This window comes from Bos mutus, chromosome 2 (genome assembly GCF_027580195.1).
Source record: "Bos mutus isolate GX-2022 chromosome 2, NWIPB_WYAK_1.1, whole genome shotgun sequence".
Lineage (NCBI taxonomy): Eukaryota > Metazoa > Chordata > Mammalia > Artiodactyla > Bovidae > Bos > Bos mutus.
The window spans coordinates 16,281,619-16,309,449 of NC_091618.1; the positions used below are offsets into that span (position 1 = coordinate 16,281,619).

The window sequence follows — 27,831 nt, forward strand, 5'->3', positions numbered from 1 at the left end:
TTGATGCTTTTGAACTGTGGTATTAGAGAAGACTCTTGAGAGTCTCTTGGACAGCAAGGAGATCCAACCAGTCCATCCTAAAGGAAATCATTCCTGAATATTCATTGGAAGGACTGATGTTGAAGCTGAAACTCCAATACTTTGGTCACCTGATGCAAAGAGCTGACTCATTGGAAAAGACCATGATGCTGGGAAAGACTGATGGCAGAAGAAGAAGGGAACGACAGAGGATGAGATGGTTGGATGGCATCATTGACTCAATGGACAGGAGTTTGAATAAACTCCAGGAGTTGGTGATGGACAGGGAGGCCGGGTGTTCTGCAGTCCATGGGGTCACAAACAGACAGACACGACTGAGAGACTGAACTGATTGATGATATTCTGTGCTTATTTATTGCTTGCCTTTTGCACTAAAATGTAAATTTTGTAGGGGCAGGATTTGTGTTTACACTGAAAGCCTAGCATCTAGAATATGATAAGTACTCAATAAATATTTGTCAAATGAGTACTTGACAGCTGAGTCCTAGATAAACATTCGGTTACAAGTAGGTTTAAAAAAATATGCAAGTTGGGACTTCTTTGGTGGGCTAGTGATTAAGACTCCATGCTTCCACTACAGAGAACATGGGTTCAATCCCTGGTTGAGGAACTAAGATCCTGAATGCCATAAATAAATTTAAAAAAATTTTTTGAATACATAAAATTTATCCAGTTCTGAAAATCTAGACTTCTCTTTTACGTTTGTATCTTGTTCAAAACCCTGCAAAGCCCTGTGACCTGGAAGAGCACCTGGGTACCCGAGGGAGGTGTCTAGGGGCTTTGCAAACTACACAGAGAGACTGCTGAGGTCTGAATTGTTCTCAGAAAAAGGACGTCAGCAACCATATGAGGCAGAGAGCCAAACGCTCCTGCGAGGTGTCACCAAGTTGGACCCACCGAGTCACTGCTGGACCCTGTCCTTCTATTGGGACTTGCAAGAAGGGATTCCCTGCCCAGGGCCCACTGATCTGAGTTCTGAAGTGCACTTGGAGGCCCTCAGGTGCCTTGAAAGTGAAAGTCACTCAGTTGTATCTGACTCTTTGCAACCCCGTGGACTATAGAGTCCATGGAATTCTCCAGGCCAGAATACTGGAGTGGGTGGCCGCTCCTTTCTCCAAGGGATCTTCCCAACCCAGGAATCGAACTGGAGTCTCCTGCATTGCAGGCGGATTCTTTACCAACTGAGCTACCAGGGAAGCCCTGATATCACGGAAGACCTATCAGGTGATTTAATGGCCACCAAACACTGTGTTTGAAGGAAGATGGAGAGAGGGAAATAATTGGGTCCATCCTAAAGAAAATCAGTCCTGAATATTCATTGGAAGGACTGATACTGAAGCTGAAACTCCAATACTTTGGCCACCTGATCTGAAGAACTGACTCACTGGAAAGACCCTGATGCTGGGAAAGGTTGAAGGCAGGAGGAGAAGGGGACAATGGAGGATGAGATGGTTGGATGGCATCACCGACTCAATGGACACGAGTTTGAGTAAACTCCAGGAAGGTAATGGACAGGGAGGCCTGGCGTTCTGCAGTCCACAGGGTCCCAAAGAGTCGGACATGACTGAGCAACTGAACTGAACTGAACTGTAAGTTTCACTTTTAAAAAAATCCATGGGGGCAGTGACTACATTTTTCAAAGTGTATTGAATTTAATTCATTGTACACTTCCAGTGGGTACACTCACCATATGTAAATTACACCTCAGTGCAATTGATTGGAAAATAACAACAAGGGAAAAAAGAGGCAACCAGAGGGAGGAAGGGACACTGATGAGAGCCAGGCTCTCGGCCCAGGGTGCACTCCCCCAGCCATGGTTATAGAAAGTCGGGAAATGCAGAGAAACAAAAAGGAAGAGCTGTCTCCTGCTTTTTATAGAATACAAACATTTCTTAAGCGATCATCTTTTTTTTTTAACATAGTGAAAACTTTTATATTTGGAATTAGCCACCTGGACTCAGCTTAGGTGATCCCAATTTTGTTGGTAATATCCAAAGCATCATGCTGCTGCTGCTGCTAAGTCACTTCAGTCGTGTCCGACTCTGTGTGACCCCATAGATGGAAACCCACCAGGCTCCCCCGTCCCTGGGATTCTCCAGGCAAGAACACTGGAGTGGGTTGCCATTTCCTTCTCCAATTCATGAAAGTGAAAAGTGAAAGGGAAGTCACTCAGTCGTGTCCGACTCCTATCGACCCCATGGACTACAGCCTACCAGGCTCCTCCATGCATGGGATTTTCCAGGCAAGAGTACTGGAGTGAAGTGCCGTTGCCTTCTCCCCAAAGCATCATAGTCGGGAGCCAATCGAACATATGCCTTCTTCTCTCCATCAGGCCTGATCAGAGTACTGACCTTAGCCACAACAATGTCATAGAGCTTCTTCACAGCCTGTTTCATCTGGTGCTTGTTGGCCCTGACATCCACAGTGAGTACCAGTGTGTTGTCTTCTATTCTTTTCACGGCTGACTTGATGGTGATGATGGCATAGTGGTCAAGTTTGTTTCTCCTAGGGGTGCTCTTCCAAGGATATTTGGTCTGCCTCCTGAGTTGCAGTGTTTTGGGCCACCGGCAGGTTGGTGACGTCTGGATCTTATTTTTTGTGTGAGGCTGTGGACACTGCTTCCTTGGCCTTCAAAGCCTTTGCTTTGGCTTCGACTTTAGGGGGGGCAGGGGCTTCCTTCTTCGCCTTCGGCGCCATCTTCATGAAAAGCTTAAGTGATCATCTTTACTACTGACCCATAATGCTTCTGCATTTCTTGATGCTCCAAACAAAACGAGTGCTGTCAAGTATGTTCTACCACTGCCAAAACACTGGGTCCACGGTCAAGCAAGGACCAGAATGACAGCTCAGTTTGGCCCAAACACGGTGGCATTTAAAGTTTGTCGATAATTACCGAAATATCATCAGGCAATCTTTATTCCAATTTTTAAAAAGGAAGAAAGTGTTGCAAGGTCTCTGTCGCAGGTCCTTAGAGAATGAAAAAGTTGGCAAGGCAGGGGAAAATCACAGCCTGCTGGTGCCCTCTGGTGGTAACGTAGAAGGGCTGCGTTGGGATCACAAAGGTGCCAACCAACGGTTTCCCAACTGTTGTTGTTCAGTGTGGCTAAGTTGTGTCGGACTCTTTGCCACCCCATGGACTGCAGCACGCCCAGCGCCCCTGTCTTTCACTATCTCCTGGAGTTTGCTCAAACCCATGGTTCCCCAATTGGAGTTCATCAAATCTATTCAAGCAGAGCTGGCTGGGCCCCACCCCGGTTTCTATTTTGGAAGGCGAGGCCTGAGACTCAGCATTTCTGACAAGTCCCCAGCTGACACTGCCACTGCTGCTGCCGTTCCTGAGGCCACACTTTGAGAACCACTGGTGTAGGTTTATCCATCCCAGCACCTTGTTTGTGTCATACTAAACTGCGTGCTAAGAAACGGGGCTTCACTGGTGGCTCAGTGGTAAAGAAGTTGTTTGCAATGCTGGAGACGCAGGTTCCATCCCTGGGTTGGGAAGATCCCCTGGAGAAGGATATGGCAACCCACTCCAGTATTCTTGCCTGGAGAATCCCATGGACAGAGGAGCCTGGAGGGCTACAGTCCATGGTGTCACAGAAGAGTCGGACACGATTTAGTGACTAAAGAACGCTAGGAAATTAATTAAAACAGCAGTTTTCAACATGTCAGTAGTAGTTTATGGGTGACGCTTTTGTTGATTTTTCTAAATTTTGTACCATGGCCATGACTCTAAAAAAAAAATTTTAGCGAAACCAAGAAGACCCGAAGTCCATTACTCTTGTTGAAGAATTGTTACGATAGTGCCCTCCCAAGAGACGAGCACAGACTACTTTTGTGAAGATGGACTGGGCACTTCAGTCTGGCCCTTCTTGGCCACTCTAAGCCTTCTGTCTAAGGCGCTGTGCTTGCAAAGGCCCAACGGGTAGATGAGGGCTGTACCCCAATGCTGTGGGGCTGACACCCCAAATGAGGGCTGGGCCCCCGGAGGAGCCACCTCTTCCTCTGAGCCATCTCTCACCTTCTTCCAGGACTCCAGATGCCTTTCCTCCCACCACCCCCAGTCCCCGTCCCACTTGTTTGCTGATGTCAGGCTTGGGCTACACTTAGCTCTACCATGAGCACTGATGTTCCCACACCTTCCCCCTCCCAGGTCTACCATCACAGAGGGTCTGGGGGCTTGGGCAGGGGTCACTCTGGAAAGAAAAGTCCAAGAGTTGGACCCCAACTGGCCTAGCAGGGGTCAAATACCTACCTGGGGCCAATTAACTGTAGCCAGAGTTCAGAGGTCTCATGAGAGCCACCTCTGCCCATGAGGACAATTTGGCTTGGGACAAGATTCACCCTCCTGAGGAACAGGGCAGACAAAGCAAAGGTCCCAGCAGCTTGGTGGGGGCATACACTATTCCCCAGGCTCCCAGGGGTTGGAGTTCAAGTCCAGTGCCAAGGCAGCGCCCCTGCCAAGACATAAGCTCCCTCCCTCCATGGCTGCTCTCCTCCCAGCTGGGCTCTGCACAAGGCTGTGCTGCCCCTTCCTGAAGCAGGTGGGTGCTCAAGAATGTAGTGCCTCCAGGGGGCTCTATGCCACCTCATCAGAGTGGAGTGGCCCCTCCATCTGTGGTGCCAGAGCAAGTGAACGATCCCCCAGGAGTACAGAGCTCTTGGAGGGCCTCAGGTCCTTCTTCACCAGGAGCCATCCCAGAATTAAAGATCTTTTTGTAACAGTTTTATTGAGCTATCGTACAATTTGCCTTTTAAAGTGTACAATTCATCATAGAATGTTAAAGGTTACCTTACCACCTCTGGACACAGCCTCCACCTTTTGTTTGTTTTTTGGCCACACCACATTGCACGTGGGATCTTAGTTCCAGGACCAGGGATCGAACCCATGCCCCCTGCAGCAGAAGTTCAGAGTCTTAACCACTGGACCACCTAGGAAGTCCCTGGCATGCACCTTTTAACCTCCGAAATATCCATCATTAACAAACTCCAAGTATATCGCCAGAGGCTTACATAAAATATTTTCATAACTATAGCTGGTTTTTAAATTAACAGTTGATATCAAACAGCTCATCCTTGTCCAGTCGTGCTTCCTGATTCAGAGGTTCAATGTCAGGTGAAAGGAAGTAAACTTGTTCTCAGTTTAACAGCTGGCAGCAGAGACCCCATGGGAGAGGCGCTGTCTTATAGAGAAAAACACCTTGATATTTTGAGAGAAAGGTGAGATTTCAGAACATAGAAGGTGACAGGCGTCTGGGAGGCTGAGCTGCCTGAGTTGTTCCGTTTGTGGTGGTTGGGGGCGGGGGAGGGGCGTGATGAGGAAGGACACTGATGCAAAACCTTTGAAGATGTTTTGCTGAGACATAAATCCCCTCCCATGGCTCAGCTTTTGAGGGGACGAGGGATGAAGGCCTGAGCCCCAGCCATGAACTTTGCTTGCAATGCAGGGTCACTTCACAGTGACCTGGGGAAAGCAGGCCCCACCGGGCGCTGCAGGAATCTAGCGCAGTCTCCTGGGAGAGTGCTCAGCATGTGTGGTGGGCCCCAGGCTGAGCTTCTGTCAAATCCAAGGCGCAAAGGACACCGCCAGCTGACACGCACACCAGCCGAGCTCACAGGCACACAGTTGGGAAAGGACCGCAACATTCTAGATGCATCATACAGCTCTTTAGCTTTCTTGAGCCAATGTGTCCATGTCAAAATAGTCAGTGTTTTGAATCACCAAGTAACCAGTGTCCTCCTGGCTCCCTTCTGTGTTTCTGTCCCATGGACAGATGTCCGGGTACCTGCACCCCTAACATTTGTTCCCCTCCATGTGGCCCCTGAGACTGTCAAGCTCTGGGGTGTGACTGGGGTTGACCACCACTGCTCCAGGAGCCTGCAGGGCATCATGTCTTTCAGCAACGACCAGGTGTACAGAGGCTTGGGCTGCCGGTGGCACTGGGCACATAGGGGTCTGGAGCTTTGGCTGGCATCACCTCCAGCCAGCAGAGCACCACCAGGTGGACCTCAGTCTGGGGCACATACCTGACCACACCCCCAGGACGAGCTGGTTCAGGATGCCCAGAGTTTTTCCAAAGCCAGTTTCCCAGAAGCCCTACAACTAAGGTCCTCTGTCTCTCAGGGATTCTCCAAGAGGTTAGTCAGAGTTTTTTCTTTTAAACCTTTGAAACAAGAGGGTCTGGTTACCTCCCCTTTGCACAGGCCATTGTTATGTTCCTTCTCTAGGACTGGAGTCATCTCGCCTGACCCCTCTTCTCCTGCAAACTCAGTCTAGGGACCCACGTGTCCTTTCCTGCTCTAATGGGGGTGAGGACTGCCCTCGAATCCAAGAAGGCTTTCTGATACCTTCTCAAGGAGAAGAGGAACAAAATGCAAACATAACCCCTAACAAGGAACACTGAACATAATAAAAATAGTGAACATTTTTGTATACTTTACACTACAATTCATGTTTATTAAATTATCTGCTTTTTATACTACTTAGATTATTTAAGACATTGCAGTCATCATGTGTTTTATAAACTAGCACAAACATTGCTTTGTAATATGTGAAAAGTAAATGTAGAACCTCAGCTCCACGCAGGCAGGGATTTTTGCCTATCTTGTTCATCTCTGCTTCCCCAAGTGTCGGGAAAAGAGCCCTGTCACAGAGCAGGTGTGCAATATGTATTCGCTGAAGGAGGGGATTATCCAATTAATCAATTTCACAAATTTAAAATACCTTTGGCACTATAACTCATAGCTTCTTTGCCATACTACAGAAGTAATACAAGACGGTCATCCTCACATTCTTCTTAAGATGTTTAATCTGCCCCTTGTGTCTTACAGTAAATGGATGCAATGTTTTATTAAGAAACAAGATTGGAGCTTCCCTAGTGGTTCAGGGGTAAAGAATCTGCCTTCCAATGCAGGAGACAAGGGTTCGATCCCTGATCTGGCAAGATCCCACATGCCAAGGAACCACTAAGCCTGAACACTACAACTATTGAACCTGTGCTCTAGAGCCAGAGAGCCACAACTACCGAGCCCACGTGATCCAACTATGGAAACCCGTGCACCTAGAGCCTGTGCTCTGCAACCAGAGAAGCCAGAGCAATACGAAGCCCAGGCACTACCACTAGAGAAAGCCCACGCAGCAGCAAAGACCAGCACAGCCATAAATAAAGTTATTTTTAAAAAGAAACAAGCTTGGAAATTCTTACGGCATCAAATTTATTTTCCTTGAAATGAGAGCATCGTATATTAGCATTAATAATTCTGAAACGTATGAACTGATGGAAATTCACTGAAGAAAGATTTAGCCAGCTTGGCTCTAAGAAACTGAAAGTGAAAGTCGCTCAGTCATGCCCGACTCTTTGCGACCCCATGGACTGTACAGTCCATGGAATTTTCCAGGCCAGAATACTGGAGTGAGTAGCCTTTCCTGTCTCCAGGGGACCTTCCCAACACAGGGATCAAACCCAGGTCTCCCACATTGCAGGCAGATTCTTTACCACCTGAGCCACAAGGGAAGCCCAAGAATACTGGAGTGGATAGCCTATCCCTTCTCCAACCCAGGAATTGAACTGGGGTCTCCAGCATTACAGGAGGATTCTTTACCAACTGAGATATCCAGGAAGAAGCCATGATATAATAAACATTCAGAGAACTACAAATGAACCCCTGACTACTTACTATCTCTGTGACATCAGGAAAGTAACTTCACTTAACCTAGGGCTCTTTATTTGTAAAATAACATCAGACCTCACCTTCCTACTGTATGGAGCTGCTAAAGATCAAGTAGGGTCACACACAAGGGCATTTCATAAAATACCACTCAAAACTAAGGCTTCTGAAGAATATGTATGGATGTCTCAATCTGCATACCAAAAATGGATGTCTTTTATTTTTCTAAGATTTTTTTGATATGGGCCATTTTAAAAGTCTTTATTGAATTTGTTACAATATTGATTCTGCTTTATGCTTTGGTTTTTTGGCCATGAAGCCTGTGGGATCCTAGCTCCCCAGTCAGGGATGGAACCCACACCCCCTGCACTGGAAGGCGAAGTCCTGACCACTGGATCGGCGGCGAAATCTTTGAAACATTTTTGAAGTCAATCAGATAGTTAAAAAATAATAATTAGGTACTAAACAACTGCTATCATTTGTGTTTCTTTGAACCTCACTGCTTGTTTATTGGCCACTTGGATTTCTTCCTCAGTGAAGGACTTGTTCTTATCCTTTGCCTATTTTCCTCTTGGGTGCCGCTGCTGCTGCTGCTAAGTCACTTCAGTCGTATCCGACTCTGTGCGACCCCATAGACGGCAGCCCACCAGGCTCCCCTGTCCCTGGGATTCTCCAGGCAAGAACACTGAAGTGGGTTGCCATTTCCTTCTCCAATGCGTGAAAGTGAAAAGTGAAAGTGAAGTCGCTCAGTCGTTTCCGATTCTTCAAGACCTCATGGACGGCAGCCTACCAGGCTCCTCCACCCATGGGATTTTCCAGGCAAGAGTACTGGAGTAGGGTGCCATTGCCTTCTCTGTTCCTCTTGGGTATTTGCCTCCTAATTGATTTCAGTAGCTCTTAAGCTGTTTAGCATATTTACTCCTTATCTGTCATATATGTAGCAATTACATTCCCCAGATGATTTAATTTGCCAGATAAATCTTACAATGAATCTTTATCAGTCTTACATATATATTTATAGGCTTTAGATCAATGCTTAAAGAAATGTCTCCAACTTCAAGGCTATAAAGTATTTTACTTATTTTTTTTTCTTTGACAGATTTGTTTTTATTTAAATATTTAATCCATCTGTCATTTATTTCAGCATAAGATGAACAGTGCATGCATGCTAAGTGGCTTCAGTCATGTCCGACTCTGCAACTCTCAACTCTGACTCTTTGAGACCCTGTGGACTGCAGCCTGCCAGGCTCCTCTGTCCACGGGACTCTCCAGGCAAGGATACTGGAGTGGGTTGCCATTCCCTCCTCCAGGGGATCTTCCCGACCCAGAGATCGAACCTGCATCTCTTACATCTCCTGCTTTGGCAGGCAGGTTCTTAACCACTAGAGCCACCTGGAAAGCCTGAGAAGAAAAGTGAAGTGAAGTGAAGTCACTCAGTCGTGTCCGGACCAGGCTCCTCCCTCCATGGGATTCTCCAGGTAAGAATACTGGAGTGGGTTGCCATTTCCTTCTCCAGGGGATCTTCCCAACCCAGGGATCAAACCCAGGTCTCCCGCATTGCAGGCAGATGCTTTAATCTCTGAGCCACCTGGAAAGCCCAAGAGGAAAGGAGGGAATCTAATCTCATTTCCCCCAGTGATGAGCCAAGGCCATTTATTGACTCACCTATACTTTCCAGACTAATCTGAATTGCCATCTTTTTATCTGCTGAATTCCCACTGTAACTTAGAGTCAGATCTGGATTCTTTTCTATTCTGTGGATCAATCTGTTTATTCCTATGCTAACCTGACACTGTTTTGATTTCTATTCAGTTCAGTTCAGTTGCCCAGTCTTGTCTGACTCTTTGCAACCCCATGGACTACAGCACTCCAGGCCTCCCTGTCCATCACGAACTCCTGGAGTTTACTCAAACTCATGTCCATTGAATCAGTGATGCCATCCAACCATCTCATCCTCTGTCATCCCCTTTTGTTCCTGCCTTCAATCTTTCCCAGCATCAAGGTCTTTTCAAATGAGTCAGTTCTTTGATTTCTACAGGCTCAATAAATTTTTATATCTGATAGTGTATGAATCTCACAGACATCAATCACACTGAGGGAAAGAAACTAGATGCAAAAGAGAACATTCTGTAAGTTCCTAGTCAGATGATATTCCAGAGCAGGTGAAACTAAACTCACCTATAATGTCAGATCAGTGGTCACCTGAGTCAAGTCTAGTGTTGGGACCTGGGGGGATTGGACGAAGGTTAACCTAAAGGGGCACACGGGAGCCTTCTGGGGAAATGGAAATGTTCTATATTTTGACTGGGTTGGTGTATACATTTGTCAAAACTCATTCAATTGTACACTTAAAATGTGTTCATTATAGCGTATGTAAATTATCTCAATTAAAAATACATGACAAGGTAAGCCTTCTTATTTCATTGCTGTTTCCAAAAAAATGCTTTTCTATTCTCAGTCCTGAATATTCATTGGAGGGACTGATGCTGAAGCTGAAACTCTAATACTTTGGTCACCTGATTTGAAGAACTGACTGGAAAAGACCCTGGAACTCATTGGAAAAGACCCTGATGCTGGGAAACATTGAAGGCGGGAGGAAAAGGGGACCACAGAGGATGAGATGGTTTGATGGCATCACCGACTCAATGGACATGAGTTTGAGTAAATTCCGGGAGTTGGTGATGGACAGGGAGGCCTGGAGTGCTGCAGTCCATGGGGTTGCAAAGAGTCGGACATGACTGAGCGACTGAACTGAACTGATAATTATTATTCTTCCAGATGAATTTTACAATACCTATATAAAGTTAAATTTTTCTCATGGCTCTTCATAGGAATTGTGTTAAATGTGTTTATTCATTTGGGGTAGAACTAACATCCACAAAGACTTTCCATCCTGAAAGAGAATACATCTCTTCATTTATTCAATTCTTCTTTGGTAACTTTCTGCCATCTTGGTAAAAGTTTGTTTTTTCAGGTTTTGGTATCAAAGCTGCCTCAGGGACTGGGTCTCCACATTCATTTCTAATTCTGAGGACTTTTCCTCTGTAAGACTGGCCAGCAAATTTCATCATTTGTTGATATTTTCAAAAAATGATTCTCTTTTCCCCTTTATTTTGTATTGACATCATTCTCAAACTAAAGTCTATTGTGAAAAAAAAAACAAAACTGATCTGTTGGAACTGGCTCATTTTTTAAAATCATTTCACACTATTTTAACTTTTATAACTCTACAAAGTATTTTAGTGTCTCTTACCCAGATATTTGGTAAATCCGTTGAGCATTTTAAAACTCCTCTTTTCTAACTGCCCTGCTCCCTCCAGGCATCTGGTAGAAGGTCAGGAGAGAATGACCTCATTTCGGAAAGGCTTCTCCACGTGCCATTCAGCTTGTTGGCAGCTGTTGCTGTGTAGACATGTGGGCCCCCAGACTGTCAGGCCTGAAACACATGTGCACATTAATAAATCCGCTCTACCACACGCTGAGGAGTCCTGAAGAGGAGCCTGGACTCGGACCAACGCAGCCAAGAACACTGTCCCATCTTCCATTTTAATGCCTGCTAAAGGAGGCACAATTTAAGTATATTGTTTAAAAAGACCTTCCACTGGTTAAATTTTGGTTCCTGCAATAAAACTCTCTTCAGGCACATTCTCCAGCTTTGGGCCCTGGAGGGCTGAAGGTTCTCTAGACTGCACTGCAGACAGGGGTCTCGAGGGGTCAGGTTTCCCGGTGGTGGTTTCAACTCTCTGAGTCAGGGCATCAGGAGCTGCCCTGACCTCCAGAGGACTTCCTCTGTGATCCGAGTGATCCACCTCTAGAGTACTCTGGCCAGCTAGGAAAAAGTTTACTCAGTAAAATACTTCCAATGAAACAGTGGGCTGTTTTCCTTCGCCATGATCAGGCAGGTCCTCCCTCCCACTCTGCTCTGAATGCACTGAAGTCCTGATGCTCACCTGCCAGGAAGAGAAGGGCCTTCGTGAGCTCTAAGTCACCTCCCAGTGTCAAGGTTGGGCTTCCCCGGGTCCCCACCAGCAGGCTCTCCAGGTTCAGGTGGCAGGAAAGGCCTGGCATCCAGGTTCAGCCTGGTCAAAGCCCCCAGCGGCTTTGTCTTGTTCGCCACTTTGAGGGCTTTTCCCCTGAGCTTCCAACATCCTCTCCTCCATTCAAGGAGTCACCTGGGTCCTGCTAACATGAGGATGGACCAGGATACAGAGTGGCAGAGGGGTGACGCAAGGCAGCCAGGACTATGCAACAGGGGAATCTGGGTGAGAGGCAGGCAGGGCTGTGCCAGACCCTGCTTCTAACACAGAAGGATGGAGGGGCCAGGGCAGGGCACTGGGGTGAGAGAGAGGTGAGAATTCGACTGCATGGCTGAGTGACCTGCTGTCTGACAACCTGTGTTCAGGGGAAGGAGGGATGAATGGGACTGGGTTGGTTGTCTTCATGAGGTCTGGGGCTGAATTAGGTGGAGTAGAGAGTCTGGGCTTGGGGAGGAATGTTCAGGTGGCTTAGGTATTGGCAGAGAAAAGAAGAGATCAGATTGAAAAATTGGTTGCATTTCAGGTGAGAGGAGCCTTCGCCAAGGACAGTGGATTTCACTCCACAGACCCTGGCAATGCCTGCAGCCAGAACTCTGCTATTGACACTACTCAGCCTTTGAGGTTGAGAACATTGTTATCAGACAGGTTCCTGCTGAGTCCTGCTGGTAACAAACATACTCAAAAATCTCAGTGACTGAGAGCGGCAGCCATCGAGTTCACATTCACAGGTCTGCAGGTTGGCTGTAGCAGCTCTACCTCAGGCTCTTGATGGTGTTTAGTTCTCCGTGTCTCACATTCTGGGACCAGTGGCCACCTGGAGTTTGTTCTTTCCATGATAAACATCAGAAAGTGCAAGAGGGGTGGGTGGCAACACAGATGCTCTTTGAACTGACCTCTGCCCATATTTTAATGCTCAAAGAAAATCACATGGCCAAACCCAAGAGCCACAGAGCAGAGAATCACACTGTGCCTACTCTAGTGGGGATGACTCAGCATCCCCCCAAAAAGGGCGTGGGTCAGAGACTGGAAACAAAGGTTTGTTTACTGCCATCACCAACCTACCTTCTTCAACTTTACCCTCCTGGTTCATGAGTGGCTGTGTAGTATAACAGAGTGCTAGGAGAGGTCTGGGGTCCTGGATTCTAACCCCAGCTTGCAAGTCATTTCATCAACAACCTCCATTCTCCTCCTCCACATACGATGGTTGTTTGGGTGGGTTCCCAAGATCTCCTCCAGCTCTGGCCATCATGAACCTTCAGTACTCAGAGAATTCCATCTGCTACCAGCCTGATGGCTTCAGGAGGCATAGAGACCAGGGGCGGGAGACCTGTGAGACGAATGTGCAGGAATGCAGTCAGGGAATGGAAAGAGGGGACTGGATTTGCAAAGTGTCAGGAAGGAAGAATAAAGCTGGGTGTTAAGGAGATTCTTATACTTAGCCCTGTTTTATAGATGAGAAAAGCAAAGCATCACTAGGCTGAGGAGAATTTGAATGGGGATTCAAACCCAGATAGTCTTGGTTGAAATCACTTAATATTTCCATGAATATCATTTAATGTTTCTTCAGAGGTTGCCACAGGAACTCAGGACAAATACTCAAGAGGTCTGAATCAAGGGAAACAGGGACTATTTTGCAGGTGCCTGGAACAGGAAATAACCATGAGACCAAAGGAGACAGAGATTGGGAGAATGCAGTTTTTAAAATTCAAAAAATAAAAGGATGGAAAGCTTAAAAAAAAAAAAAAAAAAAAAAAACCTTTGAGGATTTCTCTGAAGTGTTGAACTGTGGAGAGTTGAAAGAGCTGCTAATATCATTTCATTCCCACTTCAACTCCTACCTGGTGAGGGACTCTTGCTTCCTGTGGGTTCCCGAGCTGGTTTGTATTCTGCTCCTGACTCGTCTCTCACGCTGACAGACCCATGTGTGGAGCCAGGTGTGGAGCTGAGCACAGCTGGCTCTAATTTGAGGGGCCTTCCACCATCTTAAGATGACTTCACCCCATTCCCTTGACTTTTCAATATGCAATTCACGTCACTTTTCTAAACTTCAGGTAACAATTTATTGGCCTTTTTTTTTTTTTTTTTTTACTATTCTGCAGTGTGAGGTTTTTTTGGTTTGTTTAATAACTGCCCTTGATAGGAGGGTTGTCAATGTATCTATTGGATTGACCAAAATGTTCGTTCAGGTATGGAAAAACTCAAATGAACATTTTGGCCAACCCAATACTAAAGGAGAGAATCAAAAAAATACCACTTTCTTATTTCTACCTTTCTGGCTATTCTTCCTGTATCTCCCATATCTACGTCTGAAAGCCCAGTGTAGACCAAGGGACTGAGTGGCTTTGGCATGAGCATGCTCAGATTTGCAGCTTGCCTCTGGCACTTGTAACTGTATGCGTAGGGGCTGTACTACAGTCAGTCCTGGGAGCAGCAGGGAACCCTGTTCTAAAGGGAACACACTCTACCCCTGGGTCCTTTCTGAAAGAAGCGGTTCCTAGTAAGGGAGCCCACGGGCAGTGTTACACTGACCACAGCCGATTGGCCAGAGTGGGCGTCTGACCCATGAGTGCCTGGCATGAAAGGAGAACCAATCAGACTTCATTTCAGAAATCTTAACTGCGAAAAACAAGGAGCAAGTCATTCAGTTGGTCAAGGGGTGGGCTGGGGACCAGGCACCGGTGAGCAGCCAGAAAGCCTGGCCAGCTGCAACTCTTTTTTTAAAAAAAAAAAACCTTTTATTTTGTACTAAGGTATAGCTGATTAACAATGTTGTGATATTTCAGGTGAACAGCAAAGGGACTCAGCCATACGTACACATGTATCCATTCTCCCCCAAACTCACCTCCCATCCAGGCTGCCACATGACACTGAGCAGAGTGCCCTGTGCTCTACAGTAGGTCCTTGTTGGTTATCCATTTTAAATATGGCAGTGTGTACATGACCTTCCCAAAGTCCCTAAGCATCCCATGCCCCTGTGGTTCCCCCCAGCAACCGTAAGCTCTTTCCTGAAGTCTGTGAGTCTGTTTCCGTTTTGTAAGTAAGTTCATTTCTGTCATTTCTTTTTAGATTCCACCTATAAGGGATGCCATGATAGTTCTCCTCCGTCTGACTTACTTCACTCAGCGTGACACTCTCAGGTCCATCCATGTTGTGAAGCTCCTCTTTGGAACAGATGACAGGATATCTGGTCCTGGAGTTGCCCTAAATCTACAACTGCTCATCTTCAAGCAGGGGTAGCCCAGGGTCCCTGTGCTTGGAGTGTGGCAGGACACTTCTCTGTCCTGTTATATAAAGAAACCACCTTTGCCTGGGGTGGAGGAGGAGGTGATGGACACAACCTGCTTGTGGGGGAGGTAAAAAAAAAAAAAGTGGGAAGGGTAATGCCTCTGGCACTTCTTCGGTGCTTCCAAAATGTGGGCTAGGGGAGCTCTCTGTTTAGCAGAGAATATTATTGGGTTTGGGGTGCCCAGGGAGGCCCAGGACCCAGTGTGGGGGGAGTTAAACTGCTCAGCATAATGAGAAGGATCGAGTTTTAAGGGAGCAAAGTGGAATCCACTTAGGTTGGGGGCACCTCTCTGGCACTCTGGAGGCTACAGGCAGTTAAGAGGGATTCAGGGAAATTCCTTGTGATGGAGACAGAAAGCCTTCTTAAGACTATAAAAATATTCACAGTGAAGCAGTTTGTACCTTTCCACATCCAACACCTTCAGTAAAATAGTACAAAATGGCCATTTAAAAGATACTGCAGAAGACAGTACCTAGGAATTTCCAGATCGCTCAAGGAGCACCCGCAGCCAACGGCAGCCAGAGTAAGCCTCTTGCTCCTGGAGCCAAGAGTCTGCAGCAGAACCTTGCCCACCATGGGCTGCATGGACCCAGGAAACAGTGTCCACTGAGTGCCCAACACAGCACCTGGCCCAGAGCAGGAGCCCAACGCACATACCACACAGAGGTCAACCAGGACCAGCTCCAGAGTATCCACTGGGAGGAACATGCAATGATCTTACTGAGATAAGCAAGAGCCTTGTTGACCTAGGGACTGAGAGGGCAGGTGCATTTGTCAGGAGAAAATTTAATGCCCCTAAAGCATCTTCCTCAGATGCTAGATGCCTCAAAGGGACCACTGTGCCTCCTGAAACACCAATGTGCTCTGGATTTTGCATGGCCCATTTCCCCAGACCCCGTGGTAGTTACCTGGTGTCTCGCTGTTCCTCACTGTGCACACGGTTCGCTGAACCCGGGGTAGGCAAGGCGCAAGCGGGGAAGCTGGAAGAAAGTGCCATAGGAACTGCAGTCATGTTTATTCTCTGCAGGCTGGCACAGCAGCTGTAGCATTAGACATGCTGTATTCTCACCTCTCGTGGTTGATACAGCTGAAACAGCCACAAGGGCTTCTCAGGTGGTGTTCATATAGATCAAAAGTGGCCGGTGGTCAAGCAGGTCCATCATGACATGCATGCACAGTAGTATAAGTGACCTCAGCTGTTACATTCCCTTGTATTTACAAAATGCAGGGCAAGAGAGCCTGACCACCGCCATCTTGGCTAATTTGCTCTTACCCCTTCAGGGTCTCTCGCCTCACAACCTACGCACAGTCCGTCTTTTGCAATATTCTCTTGGTGAGTAACACCGACCTTTGAACCCCCCTTCTGCAACAGCAGTAGATGCTACAACAACAAACAGTCACACCCCCAACACATAGCAAAACTCAATGCCAGGTATCACCTGGAACTCCTGTTGCAGTCCTTGCCCTCATGGGGCTAGAACAGCCCCACTGGGACTGGAGTGCCTTTATCTTCCATGGGCAAGGCCAGTCCACCATGTGTCCTTGTGAGATTGCAGGAAAGCCCCCACAAGGGCAACCCCGCCTTTCGTTTTTTTTCCCCCCAAGGACTGAAAAACCCCCCACAGGCACGAGGCCCACCCCTCCAAGGAGGGGATTTTTGTGGTGTTCACAGCCCACCACGTGATTCCAAATGCTTTCACACTGTCCGAAATCTGCAAGAGAAACAGATGTTAGTAACACACCACGCACAACCTTTACAGCACACTGTCTACTAAATCTACATCATCTGGCCACGAGAGCCAGCAATGTAGGCTCTAGGGCCAGGAAACTGCTTCAGCTTGCTGAAAGCACGGCCACGTTCAGCACCGGCGTCAACCAGGGCTGTTACTCTCTGTACATCAGCCGGTGACCAGTGAATTGCAAGTTCTACATGGGGCCTCCAGTCCCTGGCCTGGGCTCTTTGGGTGGGCACCATGGTCTGAGCCCTATTCAAAGCGGAAAAGGACATCTAAAGGAACATCCTTGGGAGCCACGTGATCTTCTAACTGAACCGCCTGTATCTCTTGCTGTGGGTGCTTCCCAAACTTGGTAAACTGCTGCTCCGGCCTCAGTTGCCTCCATAGCTCCAGGAGCAGAGTGTTGGGCTGTCTATCAGTTTTATTCCTGTCAACTCCCGCTGTCAGAAAATCTGTCCACATTTGCGATACCCGGATTGGGCCTTTACCAGCTCGGCCCTCTTCGGAGTGTATCTCACTCCTTATCCCCTTTGCCTGCTGCCGTCCCTCGACCTCTCCCCAAGCTTGCCACTATCGAGGTAGCAGTTAGGGAACCAAAAAGAGGTGGACAGGGCATCGTTCAAAATGACATCTCGTGTGATGTCTGTAAAACACCCGCCATCTGCTGGAGGCTCCTCCGCCTGCCCAGCCAGTGTAGAAGCTGAGAGGGTGGACCTCCAGCCAGCTCCAAGCATTGCAATAGTTTCCCCCATCGTCGTCCACCACCCTGAAGTCCAGGTCCTCACTGTATTTTCTGAACTTCATTTGCCGTCCTGAGTGATGTTTCTGTCTGCAGACCCAGTGGACTCCTCTGGGCTCTGCAGGGATGGGCTCGGCAGGCCCTGATCCAGCTCTAAACTCTCCCCTGTGGTTTCCCTTCCCTTTTTCCTTTCTTCTCTCTCTCCAGTGGGATTGGTCCTTGCTCCTTGTCGGCCTACTTCCTCGTGGCTGCAGAGTCGGGCACTGGCCTCCTCAGTGCCCAAGGCCTCCCAGGGCTTCCCAGGGCTTCCATGCCTTCTTGGCCCCATCCTGCTGCAGAACAGGCCTCGCTAACCAGTGGGGACCCGCAGTCTCAAAACGTTCCATAATGTTTATCATCACTGTCCCTTACTGCCTCACTCTCAGAGACGCTGGGCTCTTCAGGGCCACAGGGTTCTTGCTCTAATGTCAGCGTACGTTGCTCTAGTTCTTCCAAGCGTCTCTGCGCATCACACGCCTGCATGGTTTCACACAGGGCACTGTCCATATTTGCTTTCAGAGAAGTCTGGAAAATCTGCACCACAGTGTCAGCAGCAGTCCATGCCACTTTGTCTGGCAAATGGGAACTCACTGCCCGTAACACCTTTTCAATGTTCTCCAGTGACCCGTCCACTACCTCCCAGTCTTCCACTGGGCCCATGCCGAGAGGGCCACAGCCACTGGTACCACATGCCATGTGGTGGCCCTTGGCTTCCTCCATCCATTGGCGCCTCAGGCTTCTCCACCTGCTGGGAATCCTGCCGACCTATGCCAACTGTCTTGCTGTTCCTCACTGTGCACACCATTCACTGAACCGAGGGTAGACAGGGGATGAGCAGGGAAGTTGGAAGAAAACTCGAGGAGCCATAGGAACTGCAGACATGTTTATTCTCTCCTGGCTGGTGTGGCAGCCTTAGCAGCAGACATGCTGTATTCTCTCCTCTCGTGCATAACCCAGTGGACACAGCTGTAACGCAGCCACAAGGGCTTCTCAGGTGATGCTTATATAGAACACAGTGGCCCATGGTCAAGCAGGTCCACCATGATGCATGCACAGGAATATAAGTGATCTCAGCTGTTACATAATCTTGTATTTACAAAACGTGGGGCAAGAGAACCTGACCACCGTCATCTTAGCTAATTTACTCTTTCCCTACATCTGTATTCTGGGGGAATAACCCCCATCTACTCCCAAGAATGCTCCCCTTTGCAAAGTTCCCCACAAGCATGCTCTAGGAACCCCTGGAGGTTACATAGGAGCTCCTGGGGTGTGTGACAGCCACCCCATCTGTTCTAGGCAGGCACAGATGTCTCCCTTCAGCACAGCCTGCAATACTCTGGATGCCTCAAAGGGCCAGAGCTGCATCAGTGTCCCCTGGGCAGATGGCACTCAAAGGGCTATGAGGCATGCCCAGAACAATGGTTCAGATGTGAGTCTTAAAGAATGTGTCATTCTAGGGACTTCCCTAATAGTCCAGAGGTAAAGACTTTGCCTCCAATGAAGGGGGTGTGGGTTCAATCCCTTGTCAGGGAACAAAGATCCCACAAGCCACATGGTGAGGTCAAAACAAAAAGAAGAATGTCATTCTGCTCCTTGACCCAAGCTATCAGAACCACCAACTGAAAAGGCGCTCAAGCCAGCTTCAACACCACAAGCGAGTTGGCTCCAGGGTCACGGTCATCAGCTCGTTCCTCTACAGAGCAATGGCTCACTTATTCATCCAACATACCTGTTCCAAGGGCTCCGCCAGGTTTACACTGAACCTGGCATTTCCAGTCCAGATTCTGTGAGGGGTGCTCTGGATGTCTTGTGATAATCAGTGTGCCATCTGGGGCACAAACTGTGATCTGTTCACCAAACAGTGTTCCCTTCCTCCTAGGCATCTCTCATTGTCTCTGCCCAGTCTCCTCGTGGTGAGGTGCGGCCCTGCAGCTGAGTTCCAGTCTGTAGGTTGTGGGCAGAAATGACATGTCTTGCTCCCAGGCCTGGCCTGTGGAAAGCTCCCATGTATGGGTCTTCATACTCCTCACCCTCAGGACAAGCATGATGACCCCAGAAGCGACATGCTGCAGAGATCAGAATCCTGGGTGCAGGCATCAGTGCTTGGAAGAGAGCCAGCGAGCCAAGCACAATACCCACCTGGATTTCCTAGATGTTTCAGCCCTAGGTATTTTGATGTCTGTTTGTTATAGCCACTAGCATTATTTTAAAGTAAAAGCTGGAAGGAAAGCCAGCTGGAAGATATATTTGACCATTAGAGAAAATGTGGTTCTATTCTAAACTTTGAAACTTAGATGTGTTTGTGATAAACATCTGCTTCCTTCCTAAAAGCTGCTCAAACTAATTCGATTTTGCAAAATACTGAAAATTAGTCTATGGTGCTAAGTGTATGGGCTTCCCTCATGGCTCAGACAGTAAAGAATCCACCTGCAAGGTGGGAGACCTGGGTTTGATCCCTGGGTTGGGAAGATCCCCTGGAGGAGGGCCCACTCTAGTATTCTTGCCTGGAGAATCCCCATGGACAGAGGAGCCTGGAGGGCTACAATGCGTGGGATCACACAGAGTCAGAAACGACTGAAGCAACTAAGTGTGCCGAGAGGAACAGTGGCACTTCACTCCACCAGCTTAGCATACAAAAAGGAGTCACATCTCTCTGAATTTCCTATCTCATGTCTACAGGCTTCTATTAGCAGGAAACTCAGTGCTTCCACCTGAGGCCTCTCTAACATGCCCCAGATGAGGGCAGCCAGATGCTGTCTTTGCCACCGATGCTATCACCCAGCATCACTGCTGAAAACTCGTCCCAAAGTCTGCAGGATGCTGAGGGCCACTGCAGTGATGCCGCTGTAGGTTCTAACCCAAGGGTACCCCTCTTTGGGGCTCCAAAGCCTCAGTTTCCTTAGGCCATCTTCACAAACCTCCACACCAGCAGGGTGGCTGGACTTCCGGGCTCAGCCCACACTGTACCAGGAACTGCATAGCCCTGTCAGTCAAGCAACTTTGGCCAGAGTCCGTTACATGACTCTATAGGCCTCCCTAACTTCAAAATCTCAGGGAGAAGGGGCTGAGGTCTCAGGACGCCCTTGGTTTGCTTGTGCCAGATCCCTGCACACAGGGGAAGCCAGCACCTGCTAAGCATGTTCTTCACTGACCCCCACCTGGAAAATGAGAGATCACTCTCCTTCCATCATAAAACAAAGGGGCCACCCAGTGACTCTCCACAGACCCAGCTCCAAGATGTCCTTCTGTCTTGGCTTCGTAAAAAAAAAAAAAAAAAAAAAACAGCTGGCAGCTTTTTCTTCTCTATTAAAAAAAAAAATTCTGCATATTACACTGAGCCGAGGGAATGGATGATGAGCCCCTGGGAAGAGATTAATTTCCATTTTGCTACAAAAACATGCAAGCAGGTTGCTGAGAATCTGATCCCCTCATTTTGTTTGTAAAACATGTTTTGTATTAGTTCCTTCCTTTTTCCAGAGTATATTAATTTGCATTTGCTCCTATTTAGAGTTTGGCTAATGACTTGTTAATTTTTTTTAAGGCTGACTGTAAGGGGAATGGCCCCTTCAGATAAACATAACGTTAAATCCTCAAAAGAACCAGTCCCCAAAGAACCTGTAAGCCCAGCATAACCAGTCTCCCCTCTCTGAGCCCACACTGGCTGACCTGTGCCCCAACTATACCCAGCACAGGGTATCTGACCCCCACCTGCTCTGGTTGGGGAGCAGGCAAAACCTTTTATCCATCAGGGTGAAATTTTTTGGACTGTTACTAAAACCAAGGAGACAGAGGGAAAGGAAGACACAACAAGCAGCGTGAGGCTAGAGGGGCTTACCCAGGACACACACCCTGCTCACCGCAAGCTCTGCACCTCGCTCTCCCTGCATACTGGGTCCACCGGGTGCTGTCCTAACTGTGAGCATTCTCTACCCCACCCCACGAACTTCCAGGCTGGCTGGGGCAAGAACTCCAGTCAAGAGTTCATGGCCAGTGGGTGGCCACAAGGTCAACAGAACCCCCTAGCTCAAGCCCACCTGCCTCCCCGCCGCTCCCCACCAACCCCCGGCATCTGAGTAGAAGGAAGAGCCAGGCTGCCGGGTGGGACCCAAGTCTCTTCCTCCATCCTATCCCTCTTTGCCCCACTTGGCTGAAGGGCCATTTCTTCCCATGTGCTATTGATTAAATTTATCAATTCTCTCTCTTCTTCCCCCATTTTGCCTAAATTTATTACTTCCTTTTTCTCCTTTCTCTTGGTTTCTAACTTAAAGGGAACAAAGTTCATCAGGTATCGACTTGATTTATTGTTTCGCTCTTTTTTTTTTCCCTCCCTAATATAAGCCCTGGGAACAATAAATCTCCCCTAAGTACTGCATTGGCAGTTTCCCAGAAATCGAGATATGTCACTTGCATGCTTTTATTCTTTAAATATTCTGTGGAGTCCTAAATGTCTTCCCTAATGAAAGGTTTATTTAAGAAAGGATCTGCTCTGCCAAACGCAATAAAAAACAGCTGAAAAAGAGGTTCAACTAGAGGAAGGGAAGGAAGGAGATAAAATTGTCATTTGTTGATAATGTGATTTTATTCCTAAGATAATCAAATGAAAAATTCTTAGGATTGATAAAACTTTAGTTAAAGTGAATGGATACAAAGTAAACATTCACAAATCAATTCCTTTCCTCCATAGGAACAATTAGAAAACAAGAGTCGGGTGGAAGGGGGGCAGATACCGCCATGATAGCAACTGTGAGAGTAAAGTACCCTGAAAATGACTTTAGCAGTAAATATGCAGGAACTATATGAAAACTGAGAGTCATAAAAGAAGACAAGGAAATACATTGTAATACATCAATGATACCATACATTGTAACGATGTCATTTTTTTTTTTTTCAAATTGATGTATATATTTAAACAATGTCCATCACAATCTCAGTGGAAGTTTTTGGGAACCATGCCCAAAAAATTCTGAAGCTCATCTGGAAAAATAAAGAGACAAGAGACTTACCTTTCCCTACCTCTCCTCCTGGGCTGCGTGAGGGGGCCTAATGGCAGGAGTGGGAGGGACAAATGAGGACAGAGGACTAGCTGTCACTTGAGGTCTAGCTGTGCCTGAGCTTTCAAAGGAGACTTTGGGTTTTTCCCACTGAGGAGGGTGTGAGTTTATTTTAGTTGTTCAGCAAATATTCACTGAGCTTCAGGTATGATTGTAGGAACCAGGGATGGAGTGCTGAACAAGACAAAACCCTGCCCTGAGGAGTTGATGTTAGCTGGGGAGGCTGACCACAGACCAGGAACTTGTGTTAGCACATCAAGGTGCTGTATGGACCTGAGTCAGAGCCAGTGGGCAGGAAGGCACCCATGGGGGGTGGGATCATTGCTGCACGGTCATGCAGGGTGAGGGCATCGCCAGAACTGGACCCATGAGAGCAAGGGGCAGGACCCGGGCAGGGGAGGGCTGGGTTGGCCATCCCCTCCCTCCTGCTTCACTCCTTTTTCACAGAAGCCTCGCTGCCTTGGAAGGTGTAGCCATGCCCAGTTAGAGAGACACCGGACCTGAGACAGCCAGGCAGTCTCTCTCAGGGAATTTTAAATCAGACACATTGACTGAACAGAATCCTTGAGTAAAGGGGCGCTGAGCAGTGGGGGGTGGGGAGTGAGGGGCAGTGGACAGGCTGGACCACCTGCCAGCTGAGGAGTGGGAGCTGAAGGCAGCTGAAGCTGTTTAAGGGAAAGCAGGGACTTGGCTGTCCCCAGAAGAGAGAGACAGAGAAAAACACAGAGGGACAGAGAGAGAGGGGGACAGAGAAAGAGAGAGATGCAGATGGAGACAGAGGGACAAAAGAGAGACAGAAACAAGGAAACAGGGAAACCACCCATGACCTTCCAGGGCCCCCTGACTCTCAGTTTTGTGGGTCTCTCAATTCTTTTTTATCAATTGGTCCCCAAGTAATCACTTCACCAAACTTAGCATGTACATTGATTTTCAAAGCACTGTTTTAGGGAATATGCTTTTTAAATGTTTAATATTCTTTTTTTAATATCTTACCATCATTTTAAGAAATGTTCAAATTGTTGAAAACTATCCCAAATTAACCTTTTGACTTCACTCTTTATATTAAGATACTCCAAATTTAAAACAATTCATATAGAAATTTTCAGTTTACACTGATTTCTCTTGAATTCTCTTGAGTTATCTTCTGTTTTGTCAATATTTAGCACCGTTAGAATTCTCATACCAATTTCTCTGAGTGACCAATCTGATAAGTTTAGCTGATGTACGGATGTACAGACTCGTGGCTTCTCACTGTGTATAAAGCTGACAATTTGTATTTCATGGAACATTTTACAAGATGCAAAAGCAGTTTTGATTTTGTTTTCTGTGGTATTCTAAGGAATGTTCAGTGTGCCTCTACCTCAGAGCAACAGAGAGGAGAGAAAATAGAAAGGAGATCTGGGAGGCTGGGGCAGAGGGAGGGAGGAGAATTTGTAAGCAAGGGGGAAAGGGCTGGTGGATCTTAGGTGCACATGAAGGCTGTCAAGAGCAGCTGGGGGGTTAGGGCAGACACACAAGGAAAGTGGAGCAGACCGCAGGAAGCCCCAGAGGAAGGATGAGAGCCTGTCCCGGGCCCCTGGCCACCTTGCAACAAACCCCATGTGAGTCTCTTCCTTGCAGCTGGAAAAACCAAAGTAAAGTACAAGTAGATGAAATATTTACCTAACCCCATGCATATGTATAATGAGGCTGTTTCTGCTTTTTTCTATTATAATAATGTTATACTAGATATAGTTGGACATTGAGCTTTCACCATGTATAGAATTATTGTCTTAGGATTGAATGCCTGGAAATTAGTGGGTCAGAAAGTTAAAACACCAATGTTCATGCCAAAGGACTTCCCCACTTGAGGAAAGAAGGTTTTACCAGTTGATACCAGCAGTGTCTAACAGAGCCTATTGGCCTGTACCCTCTATGCCCAGTATGTGCTCCTTAAAATAGCCTATGGTTTCATGATCTACAGCTGCAAGGGGCTTCCCAGGTGGTGTTAATGGTAAAGAACTCACCTGCAATCCCTGGGTTGGGAAGATCCCCTGGAGAAGGAAATGGCCACCCACTCCAGTATTCTTACCCGAAAAATCCCATGGACAGAGGAGCCGGGGTAAGTCCATGGGGTCCCAAAGGGACAAACACAACTGAGCGACTAACACACACAGCTGCGAACCACGAAAGGGTAACTTCGGTTTTGCTTCTGAAACATAAATCAAGCCCGACTGCCAGCTCCTCATCTCTCCTGTCACACAAATCAGATTCTGAAGGAGTGAAGCAGTGGTGTCTTCTGGCTGTGTTACTGCATTCGAGGTGCCTCTCCTTCATGTTGAGTCCTGCTCCAAGGCCGCAGGTGCGAGGCCTTGCACCAAGGCCACAGAGGCAGAGCCCAGAATCAAGGACACCTCCGAAGCTGACTGAGCCCCTTTGCCAAAACCTCACTAACCATCACTAACAAGCTTCCTGATTCCCCATTTGGCAAAGATGCCCACTCCAGTAAACACCCTATAGCACTCCAACCAATCACCTAACGCCAACCTCCAGCAGAAATTTTCTTTGTTTTAAGGCTATAAAAATTGACTACTAACCCACAAAAACTGTCAACTTTCCCTGGTTTGTCAGGAGGTTGGCCCACTGTGTTCACAATGCCCACATTATCTCTGCTCTTTGTTCTTAATAAACTCCCTCCATTCTGAAATGCTCTGTGTCTGGAAATTCTTTTTCAACCCGTGCTTGGGCTGCCTCAACACTTCACATCCAATCTGCAAATGCTGAACCTGGAGCTCTGCATTCCCCAAACAAAAGCAGTGACTTTCATCACTGCGCACTGTTAACATTCTCGAGAAGCTGACTGACCTGCAGAGGGAGTCCTGTCATGGAGGGAAAAGAAGTGGTGGAAAAAGTCCTTGGTAGAGCTCCAAAAGCAGAAAGTCTGGCAGGAACAACAACAAAATCTCATGCTCGCTTATTCTGAGAGTGAACAGAGTGGAGGGAGGACCTTCAAGTCAGCTGCCCTCACTGTTCTCTCTCCTGCAGGAAAAAGGGCTGATGACGGCAGAATGGTCAAGAGAGGGGCAAGGAGGGGGCCTCCATGTGGACCCTGATGTCTCAGTACAAGTGATTGTCCTCAGCAAACAATGGACAAGTTCAGAAATCATGCTACATCTCAATTTAAAACCTCACATTGGTTTCTGCTTTGAAATGCTCTTCATTTAGTGATCAGATGTGTGTGTGCTAAGTCACTTCAGTCATGTCCAACTCTGCAATCCCATGGACTGTAGCCCACCAGGCTCCTCTGTCCATGGGGATTCTCCAGGCAAGAATACTGGAGTGGGTCACCATGCCCTTCTCCCAACTCAGGGGATCTTCCCAACCCAGGGGTTTAAGCTGCATGTCCTGCAGCTCCTGCATTGTAGGTGGATTCTTTACTGCTGAGCTACTGGGGAAGCCCTAGTGATCTCATATGAAGAGGCAGATTCTTGCAGAAAAAAAATTTTTGTCTGGGTGTGTGTTAAGTCATTTCAGTCGTGTCTGACTCTTTGCAGCCCTATGGACTGTAGCCCACCAGGTTCCTCTGTCCACAGGATTCTCCAGGAAGAACACTTGAGTAGGTTGCCATGCCCTCCTCCAGGGGATCTTCCCAACCCAGGGATCAAACCCTTGTCTCTTATGTCTTCTGCACTGGCAGGCAGGGTTTTTACCACTAGCACCACCTGGGAAGCCTTTTGTGTGGGAAAAGTATTAAAATGGTAGGTTTTTAATGGTTTATAGGAGAACTGCTGCCTCAAAATCCTGGATTTCACACCTACTGCCCCCTCTCAACAGATGAAGAAAATGCCCAGGGAACAGCTTTGGACTTTGTACTGGTCCAAAGGGAGAAACCAGTGTCAGCGCCTGTGTGGAAACTCCCAGCACCCTCCAGTTCCAAGCTAGTCCCTGTTGGAATCCTCGGGCTGGGGGCCATGGACTTTGTTCCTGGATCTGACTGGGCTGCCCACACACTGACAGCTACCTATTTGGATTTCCTTAGGCACCCATCCAGGAGACTCCAAGTGACTAGCAGGAGGACTCTCAGAAGCCAAGGACCTCAAAGAGGGGGTGACAGATTCTCTCGACTGGGCCCAGACCTAAGCTCCCAGATTTCACCAGGGTTCCCAGACCACTGCAGAGGCTTCACCCACCCAACCCAGACTCCCTACCCCAAAGGTTCTGCCTCCCCTGGTCTCACCTGCCTTCTGAGTCCCGGGGGAAAAGTCAGGAACAGTAGGTGGGGAGACAAGAGCTCTGGAGGCCAGGGGATTATCACCTTCCCCTAGAGAAGGATAACACCCAGAGCCAGAGCCAGGACTTCATTCCTGGAACCTGGAAATCTCGGGACAAGTCTCACTCTCCAAAAGGAAGCAGTAGATCGTGTATTCATGCATTCATCAAGCACCTACTGTGTGCCATGTACTCTGCTGGGTGCTTCTGTAAGGTTAGATACAAATCTAATTTAAAATTAATTTTGATTTCCCTTGGTGCCAGTTGTGTCTGACTCTTTTTTGGACCCCATGGACTGCAGCCCACCAGGCTCTTCTGTCCATGGGATTCTCCAGGCCAGAATACTGGAGTGGGTAGCCATCCCCTTCTCCAGGGGATCTTCCCAACCCAGGAATCAAACTCAGGTCTCCTGCATTGCAGGCAGATTCTTTACCATCTGAGCCACCAGGAAAGGGAATGTCCCTCCTCTTTAGCATCCCCTTTAGAAATGTGAAATTGGAATGCTTTCTATGTCTCTGAGATGTATGTAAATCTTTTTAAAAGCCAAATGAGTCTGTTGTTTTGCAGCCGCTGGAATGCCTTTCTTGGGGGTCTTGAAGCCATCTCTGAAATGTGACCATCAATAAAGGGGACCCCCTTCTGTTTGTCTCTATGGGAGTTTTAGCCTAGGTGCTTGACTCCAGATGCAACTTCCTGCTGATTGAGAAGATCTGAGCTGTTTTGCATGGAGAACAAACATATAGATACTAAGGGGAGAAGTGGGGGTGGGGTGGATTGGGATTGTCAATTATACACTACTATGTATAAAATAAATAACTAATAAGAACCAACTGTATCAGTTCAGTTCAGTTCAGTTGCTCAGTCGTGTCCGACTCTTTGTGACCCCATGAACTGCAGCACACCAGGCCTCCCTGTCCATCACCAACTCCTGGAATTCACTCAAACTCACGTCCATCGAGTCGGTGATGGCATCCAGCCACCTCATCCTCTG

The 27,831-nt window shown here is 47.7% G+C and overlaps 1 long non-coding RNA gene and 1 pseudogene across 1 annotated transcript; both read right to left on the minus strand.

The window, feature by feature from the left end:
- Positions 1-2,001: 2,001 nt before the first annotated feature.
- Positions 2,002-2,742, minus strand: LOC106701353 (large ribosomal subunit protein uL23-like; annotated as a pseudogene).
- Positions 2,743-12,835: 10,093 nt separating this feature from the next.
- Positions 12,836-24,831, minus strand: LOC138989920 (uncharacterized). The gene is made up of 3 exons (XR_011466117.1): positions 24,599-24,831; positions 15,936-16,007; positions 12,836-13,068 (listed from the first exon to the last, which is right to left on the minus strand). It is a non-coding gene; the product is annotated as an uncharacterized lncRNA (long non-coding RNA).
- Between the last annotated feature and the right edge of the window lie 3,000 nt (positions 24,832-27,831).